We start from the raw sequence: 18,649 nt of genomic DNA on the forward strand, positions 1-18,649 counted from the left end.
AACAGTCTCCCTTTTCCCTATAGTTATTTAATAGCAACATAAAATCCCCCTCAGATCTTGGTATTTTTCTCTCATGTTATCAATTGCTTAGCTTGTGGCTTCTTTTCTCTGCAAATCTCAAAGACTGATATAAAATACTCTAAACATTTGCCCCACTTTTCTTTAGTTGTCTAATTCTAAGTGAATATACCCTGAGATTTTTTTCCTTGTCTCTCTCATGATAAAATACAAAGAAAATCTCAGATTGACACCTTTCCTCAGATTCTTGAACATGGATATAAAATGTTTGCAAATGTTGCCCATTTCCTCTTTATTCATTTATCAAATATTGATGTGAAACACTCAGATTTTGCCTCCTATCAACAACTGATATAAAATCCCTCTGATTTTCCACTTTCCTCTCTATAATTTGCAAAATGGATCCAAAATCTCTCAGAGTTCCACCCTTTCTCTTTCATTTCTGAACGTTGCTCTCAAAGCTCAGGATTTCCCTCTTTCTATATCATTATCAAATGTTAGTTAAAAATCCTCTCGGGTTTGGGGCTGTTCCCCGTGTTTCTAAATCCCAGCAACTTCTTCCTTCGAGGGAACCTGTTGCCCTGAGTTCTTCTCCATCCTGGATGTTGTAGGGAGTTAAATTGCCCAGAGATCATCTTTCCCGACTCCTTTGAGAATCATTTGTTCCCTCCTTTACCTCTGTTAAAATGTTTGCTGAAGAAAGAGACCAGCCAGATATTTAATACCCATCAAAGCCAGAGGTCTCTCCCTGTTTGGGGATCAGTGGTTCCCAGCTGGTAACGGGATAGTTGGCTGGACCCTTTTCTTTTCTGCAGCTGGCATGGGATGAGGAGGTCACTCTGAGTGCAGTGTGGGTCCAGAAGTATCCTAAACCCCATGACAAATGGTCTCTGTGATGTAGCCACCTCTGGGGTGGCTCCATGGTGACCATTATTTGCTAGTGACAGGGCATGGACATGTCTTACCTCTCTGCTGAAGGGCAGGCGGGGGTCCTAGGAGGGCAGTGGGGGAATCCCAGGAAGGCAGTGAGTTCCTAATTGGGGTCCCTCGCTGGTGGGGGCTCTTGGTGGGATTCCCAGCCTGGCAGTGAAGATCTGGTGGGGGTTCTCTGGCCGGTGGGGCTCTGAGGGGTATCTGGGATCTCTCTGGCCAGGGATTCTGGGAGTTGGGTCCCAGGAAATATCTGGTGGGACCCTGGCTGGGGGGATCTGGGTTCTGGGTGTTGGGGGCCCCTGGATGGAGGCTCTGGGGGCTGCTACTAACCATGATCCTTCTCTCTCTGATCAGCTTGTGCCAGAATCCTGGCTCCAAGCACTGCCCGACATTCCCTGGCCAGGCCCAGTCACTGTGATAACTTTCTAGCCACTTATCAAACACTGTGAGGTGAAATCACATATTTTGCATTTCTCCCCTCTTGAAAACTGCAGGAACTTCCAGTTCCATTGGGAAAACTCCTGCCCGATTCCTTGTCCTAGATCTGGAGGGTGAGGGAAGTGGGAAGGAGTGCTACACTATGGCACTATCTTCCACAGCCTTCTGGACTTGTGAGCTCTCTCCTGCCGTCCATCACCCCCCTCTGACAAACAGAGGCCAAGGACACCATTCCTTACCCAGCCTGGCTAATCGCTATTAATGGAGTTAACCTCCGTGGATTTATCCAGTTCTCTTTTAAACCCTCTTATATTCCTAGCCCTCATAACCTCCTCAGGCAAGGAGTCCCACAGGCTGAGTGTGCGTTGTGTGAAGAAATACTTCCTTTTGTTTGTTCTAAACCTGCTTCCTATTCATTTTCATTTGGTGATTCCTAGTCCTTGTGTTATGAGCAGTAAATAACACTTCCTTATTCACTTTCTCCACGCCAGTGATGATTTTATAGACCTCTCTCATATCCCCCCTTTGTCTCTTTTCCAAGCTGAAAAGTCCCTGTCTTTTTAATCTCACCTCATACAGAAGTTGTTCCATACCCCTAATCATTTTTTTTGTTCTTTTCTGAACCTTTTCCAATTCCAATATATCTTCTTTGAGATGGGGAGACCACATCCGCACGCAGTATTCAAGATGTGGGTGTACTATGGATTTATAGAGAAGCAATATGACATTTTCTGTTTTATTATCTATCCCTTTCTTAATGACTCCCAACTTCTTGTTTGCTTTTTGACAGCCACTGCACGTTGAGTGGATGTTTTCAGAGAACTATCCACAGTGACTCCAAAATCTCTCGAGTGGAAACATAATTTAGACCCCATAATTTTATGTATAGTTGAGATTGTTTTCCAATGAGCTGCACTATGTGTTATCCTGACATCTAGTACTGCTGAGATCCTGCAATCAGTGATATCCCTGCCCTTCCTGTTCCCTTTCTCCCCTGAACCCCACCAGCCCATAGTTACTGTTCCCAGCTTCCCCAGGACTCTCTCATTGTCTCTGGACCTGTCTGTCAGCAAGAAGCAGTGCCAGGGAGACTTGCCCTCTCTCTAGAGACTTCGATTTCTGGGACATGGATTTACTTTCTATGTGTTCTAGGAGACTCTTTGAAATTGAGTGTCTGTGACATTAACCATAGTGCAATCTGGACTGTTGAACAGCTGTGAGACTCAGTTCCCAAGCTGGGGTGCCTTTTACACTGCTTTACTGTGAGAACAGCCACTCCTGGGCAGGTAACACACAGTCTCCAGCATGTAACTCGCTCCCAGCTACACAGTACTGAGTGCTGCTAGTCAGTGACTCACAAATTACAGTACCCCACAAGAGAACCCCCAGAAAATTCTCTGCTCCCAGACTTCTCCCAGAAATGTGCATCTTGTACTGTCCAGCACACTACTGAACAATGGGAGCTCATATGAAATCTGTCATTTCATCAGTGGAAAATGACATGTGCCAACCTTGTCATTCCAAATGGAGTTTCCAACACACTTGAATCCAAACGCACTGGTTAGGTAAAACAATAAAACAAAATTGTTAACTGCCGGAAAAAAAATTTTTCAGTGGCTAAGGGTAATGAGGCATAAAAGTCAGAATTGTTTACAAAAGAAATGCAAAGATAAAACACAAATTAACATCTAAGTTAACAAGCTAAAATGGATTCAAAGCAAATGTTTCTCTCTCCATGTGCTGAGACAGGCTGGCTTTCCTTTCAGCCAGGACTCCCCCGTAACCTGCCCCTGCCTCCCAAGGTCAGTTCTTCAGGATTTGTCATGGGCAGAGGGAAAGGGGAGAGAGAGAGAGAGTCCCAAGCATTTTCCTCACCTCTTTTTATAATTCAGTCCTTTCTATTAGAAACAACTTCAATTCTCAGCTGAGTCATGGTGACAGGCTGTCTGTTGGAGATATGAGTTTCAGGTCTCCCTCTGATAGAATGTAAATGTCTTCTTCACACCTTCCCCCTGCCAGCGAATTGCTGTTTGCCTTGCTGTCTCTGAGGAACTGGTCTGTGGGTGTTCCCCAGAATTGTAACTTTTTGTAATATCCTACAGTAAAATCTCATAACTTTACATACAGTGTTGCTACACATTTTAACAGGAGGATAATATTCAGTAGATTATGTGATTTCAAGTGATACTTCACAAACCATACTGTGTACAAAATTGATCATAATTTTCCAGAAGAGTGAACATAGGATTACAGACTGACACAGGGCCTGTGTGTGTGTTCCCAGCAGATATGTGGATTTTTCAATCCCTCCTAAGCAAAGTGTTCTGCATCTTCAAGGACCTGGTTTACTAAGTGTGACACTGCATGGAATTGTGAGACGCTTCCTATTATTATTACTTTGCAATTTTATCATATTGGTATTAATAATGAATTGTGCTAGATATGCCATGTTAGGTGTCAGGGAAAATGTTATAATTTTCCAAGTATGATCATTTTTTTTGTTTGTATCACCTTTGTATTGTGAGATATAGATACGTAGGGTATATCTGTATTCCAGACTGTGGACTGTGTTTCTGGGTGACACCCTCAGATCTATTGGCATCAGCACTGCCTAGCCTGTTTGATGGCCCGTCCAGGGTCATCAGCTGTACAATGAATCCATGGAAAGGATCAAGGGGATACACCGATTGAGTCAGCAAGACATGCCGGGGAATGCCTGTGTAACGAGAACGCCAAGGATTTTCCAGGCCTGTAACACTCGCTTCCTCCCCTCTGCAGAAACGGAGCCTTAGAGCAGCCCGGATCCAGCATGGGAGCTGAGACTCCACGGGGCCCTGGGAGCTGTAGTTCCTTGGCCAGCTCCCTGCCTTGGAGCAGGGAAGGAACTACATTTCCCAGCATTCCCTTGGCTGCTATCAACAGGAAAGGGAGGGGGGAGCTGCGAGACTCCATGCGCTGCAGCTTGCTGTGGCTGGGGAGCTGGCTGCTAGAAGGGGGTGGCAGTGTGAATGGGGAACAAGTGTGCCCAAGGAGTAGAAGGCTTTGGCCCAGGTAGCACCCTCAGAAGACTTCCCCAGACTGGCTTAGGGATGCTGGTGTGACCTCGCCTGGCAGCCCCCAAGGAAGGAACTGGGTGGACTAAATGGACAGTGTCCCCTTCTATCTGAAGCCTGGCAAGGGAGGTATGTGGATCCCACCAGAAGTTAAAATGGTAAGTAAGGGAGGGGAGGCTTTACTAGAGGACCTGGGCAGCTTCAGAAACAGCACAGGAGGATTTCCACTTCTGAGCCATGAAAATAGAAATTGACTTTTTCCTTTCCAGATTTAGCTAATGTTCAGAAAGGGAATCTAGCACCTGCCTTCCAGATTTGAACACCCTCAAAATTCAGGAGTACTCAAGCTCAATTTGGGCAGCTGTTACTTCATTTCTCCCAAATCAAATATGCGGATCCACTATCATTTGCTGTAGAAAAAGTAGGATAAAATTGAGCAACAAATGCTGGGGTCTTCCCAGTGCTCACTAGGGCTGGAATTGCTATTTTCAACAGCCATTACTTTTTTTTTTTTTTTTTTAGTTTTGCTTGTTTAAAAGGAAGACAGTGATATTGCACTGGCAAATCCCCCATAGAAACAAAGAGTGGAACAAAAGAATAATAAAGGCACCTCAAGTTTTCCTCATTTATGTAGGACAGTCTTATAAGATGGATCCAGACATCTTCCAATCACACAAGCTGAAAATTATTCCACGTTACTGCAGTAACCATGCGGGAACCAGTCCTGTCTGTGTTCTGTGCGCATCCAAAATCCCTGCTGAACTCAGAATCACCATCTCTTTTGTGACCATCTCACCTGATATGTTCAGCCCTTGTAAGGGAAGCAGGTTCACATTTAGTAATTGGGTGGGAAGCGTCTCAGAAAAGGTTAGGTGCTGTAGGAGGTGTTGCTTATTCACTAGTGTAACCTTCCTGTTACACTAGTAAACCAGTGCTGCACAGCAGGCACTTTGCTCCTGGAGTCTAGAATGGGGCCTTTGCGTCTATACACAGCCCATTAAAGACAATGAAAAGCCTCCCACTCACTTCAACAGGCTTTGGCCAGAACTGGTTATACACGGGGTAACCCCACTGTCTTCACAGGGTCCTGGTCTCACAGCGGAGGGGGGGCATGTGAGCTTGTTGCAGAGCTGCTGCTCCGGGACGGGAATCTCCTGGCACCCCAGCCTCCAAAATCATCCAGGCTTCACTTTCTGCACGACGAGGTGCTGGCTGAGGGGGGCATGGGAATTGGTGGCCTCTGCTGCAGGTGATGGGAATCGCAGGTATTTAAAGCCATGGCCTAGAGGAGGGAAGTGCCTAACTGCAGAGTCTGCAGCTGCCTAGGGCCAGGGCTGAGGATTTAGAGTCCCTAGTGCTGCCGTTGCAAGGTTCAAGCAATGCCGTGACTGGTGACATGGGGGGGGTGGGTACTGGAGACATGGCTAGAGAAGGTCTGAATGAGGAAGGAGATAAATCTGTGGGGAGTTTCCTTGATCACTATGAAAGTTCTGCTCACTGTGGACACTGGTAAACCCACATGGGTGTACAGCTCAATAAGAAAACCCGGGGGCTGAGGGAGCTGTGTATGGCAATGCGTACAGTCATGGAGAGGTGTGTGATCAAAATGAAAAATGTCTCTGAGGTTCAGTAGCGGGTATCCTATGGCACCAATGGCACTGCCCCACCAGGCCCACACTCGGAGCCCACAGTGACTACATAGGGGCCTACAAATATGTTTGGTACCAGGACCCACAGAAGGTTAATCCGGCTCTGACTGCCTGAGCACTATTTCAGTCCCACATTTTTGGGTGGACCTCCCACAGTGGGAGCTGCAGAGCCCTCCCCCGCAAAACACACACCCACCCCATCCTACCTCCTGGTGTTGGGAGGGGAACAGGAGAAAGGACAAAAGAAGCAAGAGAAGAAGCAAAAGGAGGGAGGGATGGAGGAAAAGGTGAAACAAAAAGGACAAACCCTAATGTCCCCGGTGATTCTAAGGGACAAAATCCCAGGTGTGCAATAAAATTCTGCCTCCTTAAGCTCGTGTTTTCCATGCCTAGAATTCAACTCCCACCAGATGGATCAGACTGAACAGGTTTCAAACCTCCAGGAGGCTCTTACCTTCTAAACAGGGACGGCTGTTTTCTAGTAAAATCACTAAAAGGGAAGGAGAAAACTCGAAAGAGGTTCCTCCTGGCGCTCACGTCCGTGAACCCGAATACTCTCTCAGTCCTCAGAGAGAGACCTGGAGAAGGAGACTTGCTGAAGCAAAGCCACAGGGGTCTCTGAGGTTTCCCTCGCCCCTGTCCTGCCTGGCTGATGTCAGCATCTCTCTGTGAGGTCACCACCTCCCCACCACCTTGGACCAATAGTCTGAGGTCCTGCCAAAGGCCTTTGTGATGTCACTGCCACACCCCTCCCTTGCTGTGCCAATGTCCTGCCCCTGGCCAGGCACTTTGGAGGTTTGAGCTACTCCCTGTGGATCACCCCACTCAAGGAGCTTTTCTGCAGAGCATCCTCAGATGTCTGAGCACACGAGTGCCATGGCAACGAACTGACACACGTGACACCAAAATGAGATCATTAATATACTAACCTAGAGGAGAAGGACACTGCAGCATTAGTAGGGGAGAACCCCCTACTGAACATGCATTACACCTGGCAGCGTCAGCAGAACATATCGGCTACACAAGTAAAGAAAGGGATTTGCACGTGGCTGTAGACCAGTGGCTCCCAACAGGGTGCCCGCGAGCGCCATGGGGCATTTATGTACCTACTGCCCAGCAGGGGAGAGAAGCTGTGGCCCTGCGCCTGACGGGGACAGAGAACTCAGGCTGCGGGCGCCGGTGCTCTCTGTCCCTGGCAGGCGCGGGGCTGCAGCTTCTCTCCAGCTTCTCCGGGGCTGCAGCCTGCGGGCGCCGGTGCTCTCTGTCCCTGGCAGGCGCGGGGCTGCAGCTTTTCTCCAGCTTCTCCGGGGCTGCAGCCTGCGGGCACCGGTGCTCTCTGTCCCTGGCAGGCGCGGGGCTGCAGCTTCTCTCCAGCTTCTCCAGGGCTGCAGCCTGCGGGCGCCGGTGCTCTCTGTCCCTGGCAGGTGCGGGGCTGCGGCTTCTCTCCAGCTTCTCCGGGGCTGCAGGCTGCGGGCGCTGGTGCTCTCTGTCCCTGGCAGGTGCGGGGCTGCGGCTTCTCTCCAGCTTCTCCGGGGCTGCATCCTGCAGGCACCGGTGCTCTCTGTCCCTGGCAGGCGCGGGGCTGCAGCTTCTCTCCAGCTTCTCCGGGGCTGCAGGCTGCGGGCGCTGGTGCTCTCTGTCCCTGGCAGGTGCGGGGTTGCAGCTTCTCTTCAGCTTCTCCGAGGCTGCAGGCTGCGGGCCCCGGTGCTCTCTGTCCCTGGCAGGTGCGGGGCTGCAGCTTTTCTCCAGCTTCTCCGGGGCTGCAGCCTGCGGGCACCGGTGCTCTCTGTCCCTGGCAGGCGCGGGGCTGCGGCTTCTCTCCAGCTTCTCCGGGGCTGCAGCCTGCAGGCGCCGGTGCTCTCTGTCCCTGGCAGGTGCGGGGCTGCAGCTTCTCTCCAGCTTCTCCAGGGCTGCAGCCTGCAGGCGCCGGTGCTCTCTGTCCCTGGCAGGCGCGGGGCTGCAGCTTCTCTCCAGCTTCTCCGAGGCTGCAGCCTGCAGGCGCCGGTGCTCTCTGTCCCTGGCAGGCGCGGGGCTGCAGCTTTTCTCCAGCTTCTCCGGGGCTGCAGGCGCTGACGTTCTCTGTCCTTGGCAGGCGCGGGGCTGTGGCTTCGAAGCTGGAGAGAAGCTGCATCCCAGCCCCGGCCGGGAACAGAGAACTCTGGGGCTGCAGGCTTCAGTCTATGTTAAAGGAAGGATAATAAATATATTTGGACCAGCAGTTCAGCAATGTTTTACTTTTTTAAAAATAAAGAAGATGAAAACTGCTTATGATATTTATTTTGTAAAATATTTTGTAGATAAAAAAGAGCAAATTCACATGGGAAGGTGAAAGAGTAATTGCCGAATAATTTAGTTAATACCTTTTACATGTAAAATTACTGTTTTTATCTTATGGATTCATATATTATGTAATATTAAATGACTTTTTTTTGTATATTTAATGTAAAAACAGAAAATAAGCCTTGAAAAATGGTTGGCGCCCGCCACACTCTTCTGAAAACATGAATGTGCTACTGGCCACAAAAAGGTTGGGAAGCACTGCTGTAGACAGATCAATGCAAAGCTCCACTCACGGCACAGCTGCCAGCAGAAAAGCGAACGTGTTCAGATTCACAAGGAATGGGATGGAGAATAACACAGAACGTTTGTATATAAATCACGGGGGCAGCCTCGAATATCCTGGGCTCACCATGGCTACTACAGCACCGCACCCGGGATATTTTAAATCTATCCTTGAGAACTGGGGAAGAAATAGGTCTAAAAAGAAATATTTGATGATGAGAGAAAAGCACCCGGTTCTGAAGAGATTTTATACCAAGTAAGTGACAGTAGTTGGACAGTGTGACGGGATTGTATATGGAAGTTCCATAAACAGACAGTAATAATCCCCCCCACCCCACCCCCACCCTTCACATGGGCAGCAGGGAGCCCTTTGGGGAGGTGCTTTAAGAGGGTACGTGAGGGGAGTATGGAGCAGGAAAACTCCCTGGCAGTGGGGAGGAGGCAGCAGCAGGGGGGCGGGTGACTGGCAGCTGGGGGGGCGCAGTGGGGGCGGGTGACTGGCAGCTGGGGGGGCGCTGGGCAGGGGGGGCAGCAGCGGGGGGGGGGCGCTGGCACAGCAGCAGGACCAGGCCGGTGGAACCTGGGGCCGGACAGTCTCCAGGGGGGACTTTCCCCTCCGGTCCCTTCCCGGCCTCGCTGCGGGCAGAGCCCGGCCCCGCCTCCCCCCCACAGGCCGCTGCGTCTCGGGCCCCGCGAGCTGCTCCCGGGGTCTCGGGCTCTGGCGCGAGGGGGACGCGCCCGGCCGCGGGCAGGGACCGGCACAGGGGGAGGGGGCGGGGCCGCTGCTCCCCAGCCGGGGCGGGTCTGAGAAGGGCCGGCTGGGAGCGGGGATGAGATGGGGCCTCCCTTACCTGGGCTGCGGAGGACGGAAGCGCCCCCGGGCAGGCTGGGAGATGTAGTTCTTGACACTCCCGGAAGCGGAAGTGACATCGGCAGAGGTGCCGAGCCGGAGCCGGGCTGCGCAAGAGCGTTAGGCGCTGCGGCTCTGCCTGGCTCGCGCGGGGCCGTTGGAGCCTCTCTCGGGGCCGTTGGAGGGTTGGTGCCGTTGGGGCTCTGGGCATGCGCAGATCGCGGCGGGAGAGCCCTTCATTAACCCCCCCCCGTGCCCGGCCCGGGCCCTGCCCCGCTGGAGCCGCCCTGGGGCCGCCCCGGGCTCCGCCCGCCCCGCTGCGGAGCTGCAGCCTCCAGGTCCCGGAGCGAGCCCCGGGGGCGGGGCCGGGCGGTGACTCTGCCCCAGTGCCCGGGGGGGACCCGGCATCTCGCAGCGCCGGGATCTGCTCCCTGGGGGGGGGGCAGCGCCCGCGGGGGGCTCGGAGCTGCTGCCCCCGCAGGAGCCCAGCGCCCCCCGGGCCCGGCCAGGCTCTGCCCTGGGGCCCCGCGGGGGGTGCCGGGGGGAGGGGCCCGGCCCCACTGGGGTCCCTGCGTGGGGCCGGGGCCGGGGGCTGAGACCGGGGGGGGGGGGCGGGAAATGTCGGTGCAGGCCGGACATGGCCGGGGGGGGGCAGGGGACCCCCGCGGGGCGGGGAGAGAAAGGGGGGGCTGAGATCCCCTCGGATTTACCGCTGCCCCCTCCCGTGGGGACCCCCCTCCTCCCCCGCCCTGCCCCCTTTCTCCCTAGAGAGCCACGAGCAGCGCCCAGGGTGACCCCCCCTCCCCCAAACCCCTGAGAAGTTCCCTGTCCCCCCCCCCCGATTGTGCCCCATTTTCTCTCCCCTTCGCCAGTGGCCAGTTCAGGTCTCAGGTTTGGGGGTTTCCCCCATTTCCACCTGCAGGGATTTGTCCTTGTGCGGGTGGGAAATGGTTCCCCCGAGTGATTCCTGAGCTGGGCAGAGGGTGAATGGGCAGAGGCTGGGGGGGCCCTGAGACAGGGACACCTCTGGGCTGGGCTGGGGGGGCCACTCTCTGCTGGCAACGGGGCCTGGGAAGGGCCAGGAAGGGGAGGGAGGAGCAAGTGTCCCCCATGGAGACGGCCCAGCCCCAGGTTTCCCAGTCCCAGCTACTCCCCAGCACCTGCTGGCCCTGTGAGTGTGAGGCAAGAAGAATCCATCTCATTCTGTTGTTGATTGAATATCCCTGTATAATCCCCTCCAATTTCCCCTCCGTTCTCTTGAACTGTTAAATGCTGATGTAAAATCTTCCAGATGTTGGTGCTTTTGTCTCACATTAGCAAATATATTGTTTGTGCCCCATTTTCTCCTCCGTTCTGAAATACTGATATCAAATTCTCAAAAATCTTCCCACTTTTCTCTCCAGGTGTGTGACTGAGACCAGGACTCTTATCGTACTGAGCGTGGCCCTGTTCTCCAGGCGCTGCAGAGACCCCAGGTGAGATCAGACCCCACTGTTGTGCCAGGTAAAACTGAGACCTAGACCGAGATCACGGCCCCCTTTAAGCCAGGCGGTGCACGACTGTGACCTAAACTGCTGCATCCATTGTGCTGGGCACTTTAGAGACCTCGACTGAGATCTGTGTCCCCGTTGAGTCTGGCACTGCACTGACCCCAACCCAGATCACGCCCCACCACTGTACTGGGCACTGCACAGACCCTGACAGAGATCCTGCCCCCACATTTTACCAGTTGCTGCAGGGGCCCTAAACAAAATTAGGGATCCTGTAATGCTGGGAGTTGCAGAGTCACTGACTGAGGTCAGGCCCCTGTTGCGCAGGGCTCTGCACAGACACCGAGATCAGGGTCCCCATTGTGACAGGTGCTGAACAGACACCAAGGGTATCTCTACCCTGCCATTAAAACCCCCAGCTGGCCCATGCCAGGTGACTCAGGCTCACAGGGCTCAGGCGAAGGGGCTGTTTAATTGCAGTGTAGATGTCTGGCCTCGGGCTGGGGCCAGGCTGTAGGACCCTGCGAGGTGGGAGGGTGCCAGACCTTGGGCTGCAGCCCCAGCCGGAACATGGACACCACAATTAAACAGCCCCACAGCCTGAGCCGTGTGAGCCCAAGTCAGCGGGCACGGGCCAGCCGCCGGTGTCTGACTGCAGTGTCGACATGCCCACAGGGACAGGCCTTGCCACAAAAAGCTCAAAGGCTAAATAGGCCAATGGTGGGAGGCGACTCCATTTTACAGATGGGGAAACTGAAGCTCAGAGAGCTGAAGTAATTTGCTCAAGTTTGCATGGAGAATTTGGGGCAGAACCTAGATTGTTTGAATTCTTGCCTCTCCCCTTAAACCCAAGCCCAGCGTGTGTGTGTGCAGCGTTGTTTGGCCTGTGTTTGCCTTGCATTGGCTTCCAAGGGAGACTGTGGAATTTCCTTCACTGGAGGTTTTTAAGACCAGGTTAGAGATACACCAGTCTGGGAATGTCTAGGGATACTTGGTCCTGCCTCAGCACAGGGGGCTGGAGTAGACGTCCTCTCAAGATCCCTTCCAGGCCTAATTGAAAGAATTCTCTTTTGTGCTGTGTCCTGTTCTACGCTGAGCTGTTTTGCCTGTTGCCTTTTGGAACTATGATGCATCATGCTGTGTTGCATAGTTTTATGATGCGTTATTTTGCCTCAGCTGGTTTGGTGTCTGTGTTATGTTGGTTTGAGTTGAGCTCTTTGGCATTGTGTACTTTTGTTCTAAGGTGTGTTAGTTTGCATTGTGTTGCTTTCTTCTCCTTAGTATTGTGTCATTTTATGCTGTGCAGTGTAGTTTTTTGTTTTGTTTTTTGAATTGCCTGACACCATGTTTTCATTTGGTTTCATCATGTTGTTTTATACATATCTATATTGCATAACATCATAGCAATGTAGAGCTGGACAGGACCTCAAGATGTTGTCATGTCCAGCTCCTTCTGCCGAGGCAGGACAAGTGTATGTAGATTGTCTCTGACAGAGCTTTGTCCTACCTGTTCTTAAAATCTTCCAGGGACAGAGACTCCCCAGCCCCCTTGTAAGACTATTCCCGAGCTGAACTGCCTCAGCTCTGGGGACACCCACACAGACTGTAGTGGTGAGCAGCTCTGGAGAGAGAGACCACCCCAGTGAGTGGCAGCTGGGTAAAGAGACTGAAGTTGGGAGGAGAAACATTGACGTATCCAAGGTCACCCAGGCTGTCCGTGATGGAGCTAGAACTAGATCCCAGTTCTAGTGCCACCGTACTGCTGTTTTGGGCACTGAAGATCTCTGCCACCCTGGTGTTTTAGGCACTGGTGCAAACCCTTAGTACAGACAGAATTTACACTAGTGCACTCTGATTGGTACTGGTGCACCATGTCCCTGTTTGAAGGCTTGCAGGGGATAGGGGAGGGGGGGCAGTGACCTCCCAGAGGCCTGGGGCTGGCTGAACAGTGCAGCTGGTAAGGGAGGGGCAGCAGTGAGTGCTGCAGGTATGAGCCAGGAGCACAGCCCCACAGGGCTGGACACTGACTTCTCCTGACCCATGACCCACACACCCAGCTATGTGCAGGGACCACAGCTGAGCTGCCTGCCAAGACAGCCTGTGCATCCATGGACAAACCACCTCGCCCTGCAGCCTAATACAATGGGGTCTGGGGACCTTCCCAAGCTGCGGGTGATGTGGCTCTGGCGTTAACGGGATCTGTTCCTGGCTCTGTCCCTGACCTGCTTGGTGACCTTGGGGAAGTCACAGCCCCTCTCTGTTTTCCTCCTCCCCATTGTTTACTTGGATTGTGATCTCTTTGGGGCAAGGACTGTCCCTCTCTGTCTGTGCAGAGCCTAGCAGAATGGGGCTGCTGATCTCAGTCAGGTTCTCTGCCATGTGCTGCACGATGGGGCCCTGATTTCCATCAGTGTCTGTGCAACGCAAGGCACAGCTTATAGACTCACAGACTTTAAGGGCAGAAGGTAGAGGTGTATGTCAGATGAGGTCTCATCGGTGCCTTGTATTACAGTACTGACCCTTTCATGTATAGCTCAGTGGTTTTAGCACTGGCCTGCTAAACCCAGGGTTGTGAGTTCAATCCTTGAGGGGGCCATTTAGGGATCTAGGGCAAAAATCTGTCAGGGGATTGGTCCTGCTTTGAGCAGGGGGTTGGACTAGATGATCTACTGAGGTCCCTTCCAACCCTAATAATCTATGATTCTATGTGTCTGCTGGAAATCCCTCACCTGATGTATCCTAGGACTGCATTAACCTATTTCACGGCTGCATCACATTGGCAGCTCATAATTATCCTGTGATCAACCAGTCTCCTCCTCTGTCACTTCCAATTGACAAATCCCCAGCTTATTGCAAAATTTTGCACTTGGGGACTAACAAGTCGAATTTGTGCACTATTGATTTTCATCCCATTTCAATTACTCCAGCTTTCAAGGACATGCAGCTTTTCTTGTATGATGTTCCTGTCCTCCTCCGTATTGGCAATCCCTCCCGGCTCTGTGTCCCACTCCCACTTCTTGTGCCAAGATCACTAATAAAAGTGTTGAGTAAGATTGGTCCCAAGACTGATCCGAGGAACTGCACTAGTAACTCCCACCAGCCTGACAACTCACCCTTCAATATGACCCCCTTGTAGACTCCCCTTTAACCAATTATTTATTGACCTTTCGGTTCTCATATTAATCCCCATAGTCTCCAATTTAACAAATAGTTTCCCATGTGGAACTGTATCAAAAGCCTTACTGACGTCCAGATCAGGTTTCTCTGCACAATCTACCTTTTGTAACACCATGTTTTATTTATTTATAGTGCTGAAGGCTGAGAGGAAGTGTTAGCAGTAGTCTCAGTAGGCTGAGAATGGCCATGTGGAGGTGAGGGAGGGGATGGCAGACAGTGGGGAGGCAGGAGGATGCAGCATTGGAGGTGTATGTGAGATTGTGTTTTGTAGGAGTCCATGTCTCTGCTCCCTGTGGCCGTGGCTCGTTCCGTACCAAAGCAGCATGTCAGCAGAGCAGACGAACACACCGTAGCTCTGCCTGGAACACGCAGCGTTCACTGCCAGACGGGCTGGGCGATTTTTCACGGACCCTGCTTGATATGCCTGGCTGGGGTGGGTTCACTTGGGCCGGGGTCTGGGCTCTGATAGTTTGCGATGTTCCTTTTTGCATAGTCAGTTCTTTCCATTTATTGTTTTACCCCCACCTATGCCAGAGGCCGCTCTCTTCGTAACTTGCTTTGGTTATTTCACTTCCAGTTTTTAAATGGGATCTAAGAATTGCAAAGCTGAATGAAAGATGAACAAACAGAACCATTTGAATGTCGGCCCAGAGCTGGTAGAATGGTACCTAGTGCGGTCGACTGTAATGGCCGGGTTCCCTACAGTGTTTTCTGGTGGGGCGGATAAAGCAACGTCAAAGAGCCAAATACGCATTTGAGGGCGAAAGGGCTCGTCAGGTGTTTGCTCTCTAAGGAGCATGTCACCGGCCAGGGCCTGCAGTCTGTCAGGAGAGGTGCGTTGGGGTGTATTTAGGAATCTGAAAATAAAAGGTGAAGATGGCTGGTTCACAATATTCAATAAAATCTTGCAAACAATTATACAAATGGATCCTACTGCTGTTAAAACAACATGGTATTAATACTGATTCAAAACTGACATTAAAATTAAGAGAGGAATGCATGAGAAATGAACTGACACCTACTTACCATTTCTTAATGCCTAAAATTTTGACACTCCCTCACAGCATCTTTTTTTCAAAGTGATGCACAGCACACAGTCAAGTTAATGAATGAAAGCACGCCCATTATTGACTGCTTTGTGCTGCATGAGCATCTGATTAAGCACCTAATTACAACTGTAGCACTGTAAGTGGAAATGCATCAACCCAGCTTAGCTCCAAGGTGTTTAGATGTGAATGAAAAGTTTCTAAATTAAATACATGGCAGAATGGTTAATGGGGAAAATACACTGAAATGCCTCTACCCCGTCCTGTTGACTTCTTCTCCCAACCCCCGCATGAGTTCTGGCCTCTTGGTCAACTCAGCTCCCAGTCCCACATCAGCTGTGCCGTGTCCCAGCCTAACCCATTTCTACTGCAATTCTTCACCCTCCTCATCCAGGCAGGGGGTTGGCGCTGCAGCCCCTAAGGTACCTGCGTTAATCACTGTCTCTCATACTGGGGCTATTTAGATTTCAGGGAACGATTCAGAATTACTGACTCTGGGAGGTGGGAGAGAGGAGAGGCTGAGAGAGCGTTTGCTCTTACGGCCACGTTCAACTCTGGTAGCCTCCATGTTACCTCATCCTCCACCCTCCCCCATGTCTCTGCTCATGTCAGTTTCACCTGATCATAATGCCACTGGCTTCAGCAGAGCTCCTAGACAGGAGCTACATCATGAGGGGGTTACAGTACTGAGAGTAAAATACATCACAGGGAGGGTGTAATTATCCTGAAGTGAAACATTCCAGTCTAGGAAGTGAAAGACTTCAAGTACTTCATTACTTAAAATTACGCTTGAAAGGATTGGATTTTTATTAATAAATTGCAGTAAATGTTAATTTCACTGTACACACACACACAGATGAAAAAATATTGATATAGGTAATATACAGAAATGCTTCTGGAGAAAGTGGAGTTTGATTTAAGGATATTTACACTGTATATTTTGGGTGTGACATTGACAATTTCTCTTTGAACAGTTCTATGATTTGGCTTTTGGACTCTCAACAGTTAGTTATTCAAATAATTGTTGTCTGACGACCCCCATAACTTCCACAGCTCTGAACGTTGAAATTGTAAACATTGAAAAAAGGGCTTAAAAATAAATCTCTATCTCTTGAAATTAAAAGAAAGAAATAGAGACAATGAATTTTGTCAAATCCACTTAACAGCAATTGCAATATGCTAGGGGATGGAAATTCACAACTAAGGCACCAACCTTAATTCTGTCCTGTAGGGAGACCAGGCAATTGCCGTAGGGCTACGAATTAGGCATTTTAGTGTATATCGTTCCAGATTACAAATCGGTATGATCTAAAGACACATGAGATCTTTTCCTCAGGATATCACCGTCACTGGGTTGTTTCTCTTAGTGGTAATTCCCAGAAGTGAACAGATTAGTAACATTATCAGTTATGAAGTGGCCATTTCAGATTCCTGGGGAGTGTCGTATTTTGCACTAGGGGCCAGGTCCTTGGAGAGACGGAACCTTGGTTTCATTTTAACTTCTCCATGCTCAGCAGCTTCTGGAATTTGGTTCAAAGTATTTACATGTTTCCCTGCCCTGTTCTTAAAAGTGCTGCTTTAGAAAGTGGAGAAGGGCAGGAACTGACTGCAGGATCAGTAGCCGAGTCCCTTAGATATTTATAGCTCATCAGAAGGAGGACGGGGATTGGTGGGTGTCTGGGGATTTAATAATAAACACACAAATATCATTGTTCTTAGTGAATTTTCATCTTCTAATTCCCATAACCCACTAATTATCCCTGGCTGCCCCCGGCAGTCTGGGGAGGGAGAACTAGTCAACTCCTGTGGCCAGTGTGGAACCAAGGCACAAGGATCTTTCAGTGGCTGACTCAAAGTCACCCAGAGTCAGTGATGAGCTGCAGCCGGTTCGCACCGGTTCGCGGGAACCGGTTGTTAAATTTAGACGCTCTGTTAGAACCGGTTGTCCCGCCTGGGACAACTTGTTCTAAAAGGGCATTTAAATTTAACAACCGCTCCCTGCTGTGGCCCCAGCTCACCTCAGCTCTGCCTCCACCTGCTGCCATGAATGCTCCGCCCTGCTTCTCCTCCCCCCCCTGCTTCCCGCGAATCAGCTGTTCGCGCGGGAAGCCTGGGGGGGCTGAGAAGCAAGCAGGCTTCCCGCTCAGGAACAGGAAGATGGAGCTGAGGTAGGGGTAGAGGGAACGAGGAGGGCCATGCGCCCCGGCCGGTCTCCAGCCGCGTCCCTCCCCGGCCCTGGCCCTGCCTCCGGCCCTCCCCGGCCCCGCGTCCCTCCCCGGCCCCGAGTCCCTCCCCAGCCGCCCGGCTCCACCTCCGGCCCTCCCCAGCCCCGCAGCCCTCCCCGGCCCCGCGTCCCTCCCCAACCGCCCGGCTCCGCCTCCGGCCCTCCCCAGCCCCGCGGCCCTCCCCGGCCGCCCGGCTCTGGCCACGGCCCTCCCCGGCACCGCGGCCCCGGCCGCCCGTCTCCGGCCGCGGCCCTCCCCGGCCCCGCGTCCCGCCCCCGCCCCGCGGCCCTCCCGGCCGCCCGGCTCCGCCTCCGGCCCTCCCCGGCCCCGAGTCCCTCCCCAGCCGCCCGGCTCCACCTCCGGCCCTCCCCAGCCCCGCGGCCCTCCCCGGCCACCCGGCTCTGGCCACGGCCCTCCCCGGCACTGCGTCCCCGGCCTCCCGGCTCCGGCCGCGGCCCTCCCCGGCCCCGCCGCAGCCCATCTCCGGGCCCGGCGGCGGCCACGACCTCACCTACCCAGATGCCAGGGTCCGGGCTCGGCGGCGGCCCCGGCTGCCCGGCTCCAGCTCCGGCTGCGTGGCTCTGGCAACGGCCCTCCCTGGCTCCGGCCGGCCAGCCGCCTGGTTCCGGCCACCCGGCTCCGGCCGCGCGACTCCTGCCCCGGCCCCACATCCCCAGGCTCCCGGCTCCAGCCATGGCCGGACTGTAGCACCGCCAGCCACGTCCAGGCAGCGCGGAAAGGGGGCAGGGAGGGGGTGTTGGAGAGAGGGCAGGGGAGTGGATAGAGGTGGGGAGGAGTGGATAGGAGTTGTGGGGGTCAGAGGGAAGGGAAGAGGGGGATTGAATAGGGGCAAGGGTCCCGGGAGGGCAGTCAGAAAGGATCAGGGGTTGGATGGGGAGGGTGGGAGGCAGTCAGGGGCAAGGGTTCCAGGGGCTGTCAGGGTACAGGGAAGGGGGGTGGATGGGGCAGGGCTTCCTGGGAGGGGGGGCATGATCCCTCCTGGGGTGAGGAGGGAACCGGTTGTTATGATTTTGGCAGCTTATCACTGCACAGAGTGAATTTCACTTCACTGGGTAAAGCCCTAGTTGCTGAGCTCTGCAGAGGGGTGGGGAGGTGAATTCCATCCCCCATTCTTGGGCATGGACCCCCCTCCAATTCTCACCCTGATCTCAGACACGACCCCACCTTCCCCTGCAGTGATGGACCCA

Source organism: Mauremys mutica, unplaced genomic scaffold (genome assembly GCF_020497125.1).
Source record: "Mauremys mutica isolate MM-2020 ecotype Southern unplaced genomic scaffold, ASM2049712v1 Super-Scaffold_100033, whole genome shotgun sequence".
Taxonomy (NCBI): domain Eukaryota; kingdom Metazoa; phylum Chordata; order Testudines; family Geoemydidae; genus Mauremys; species Mauremys mutica.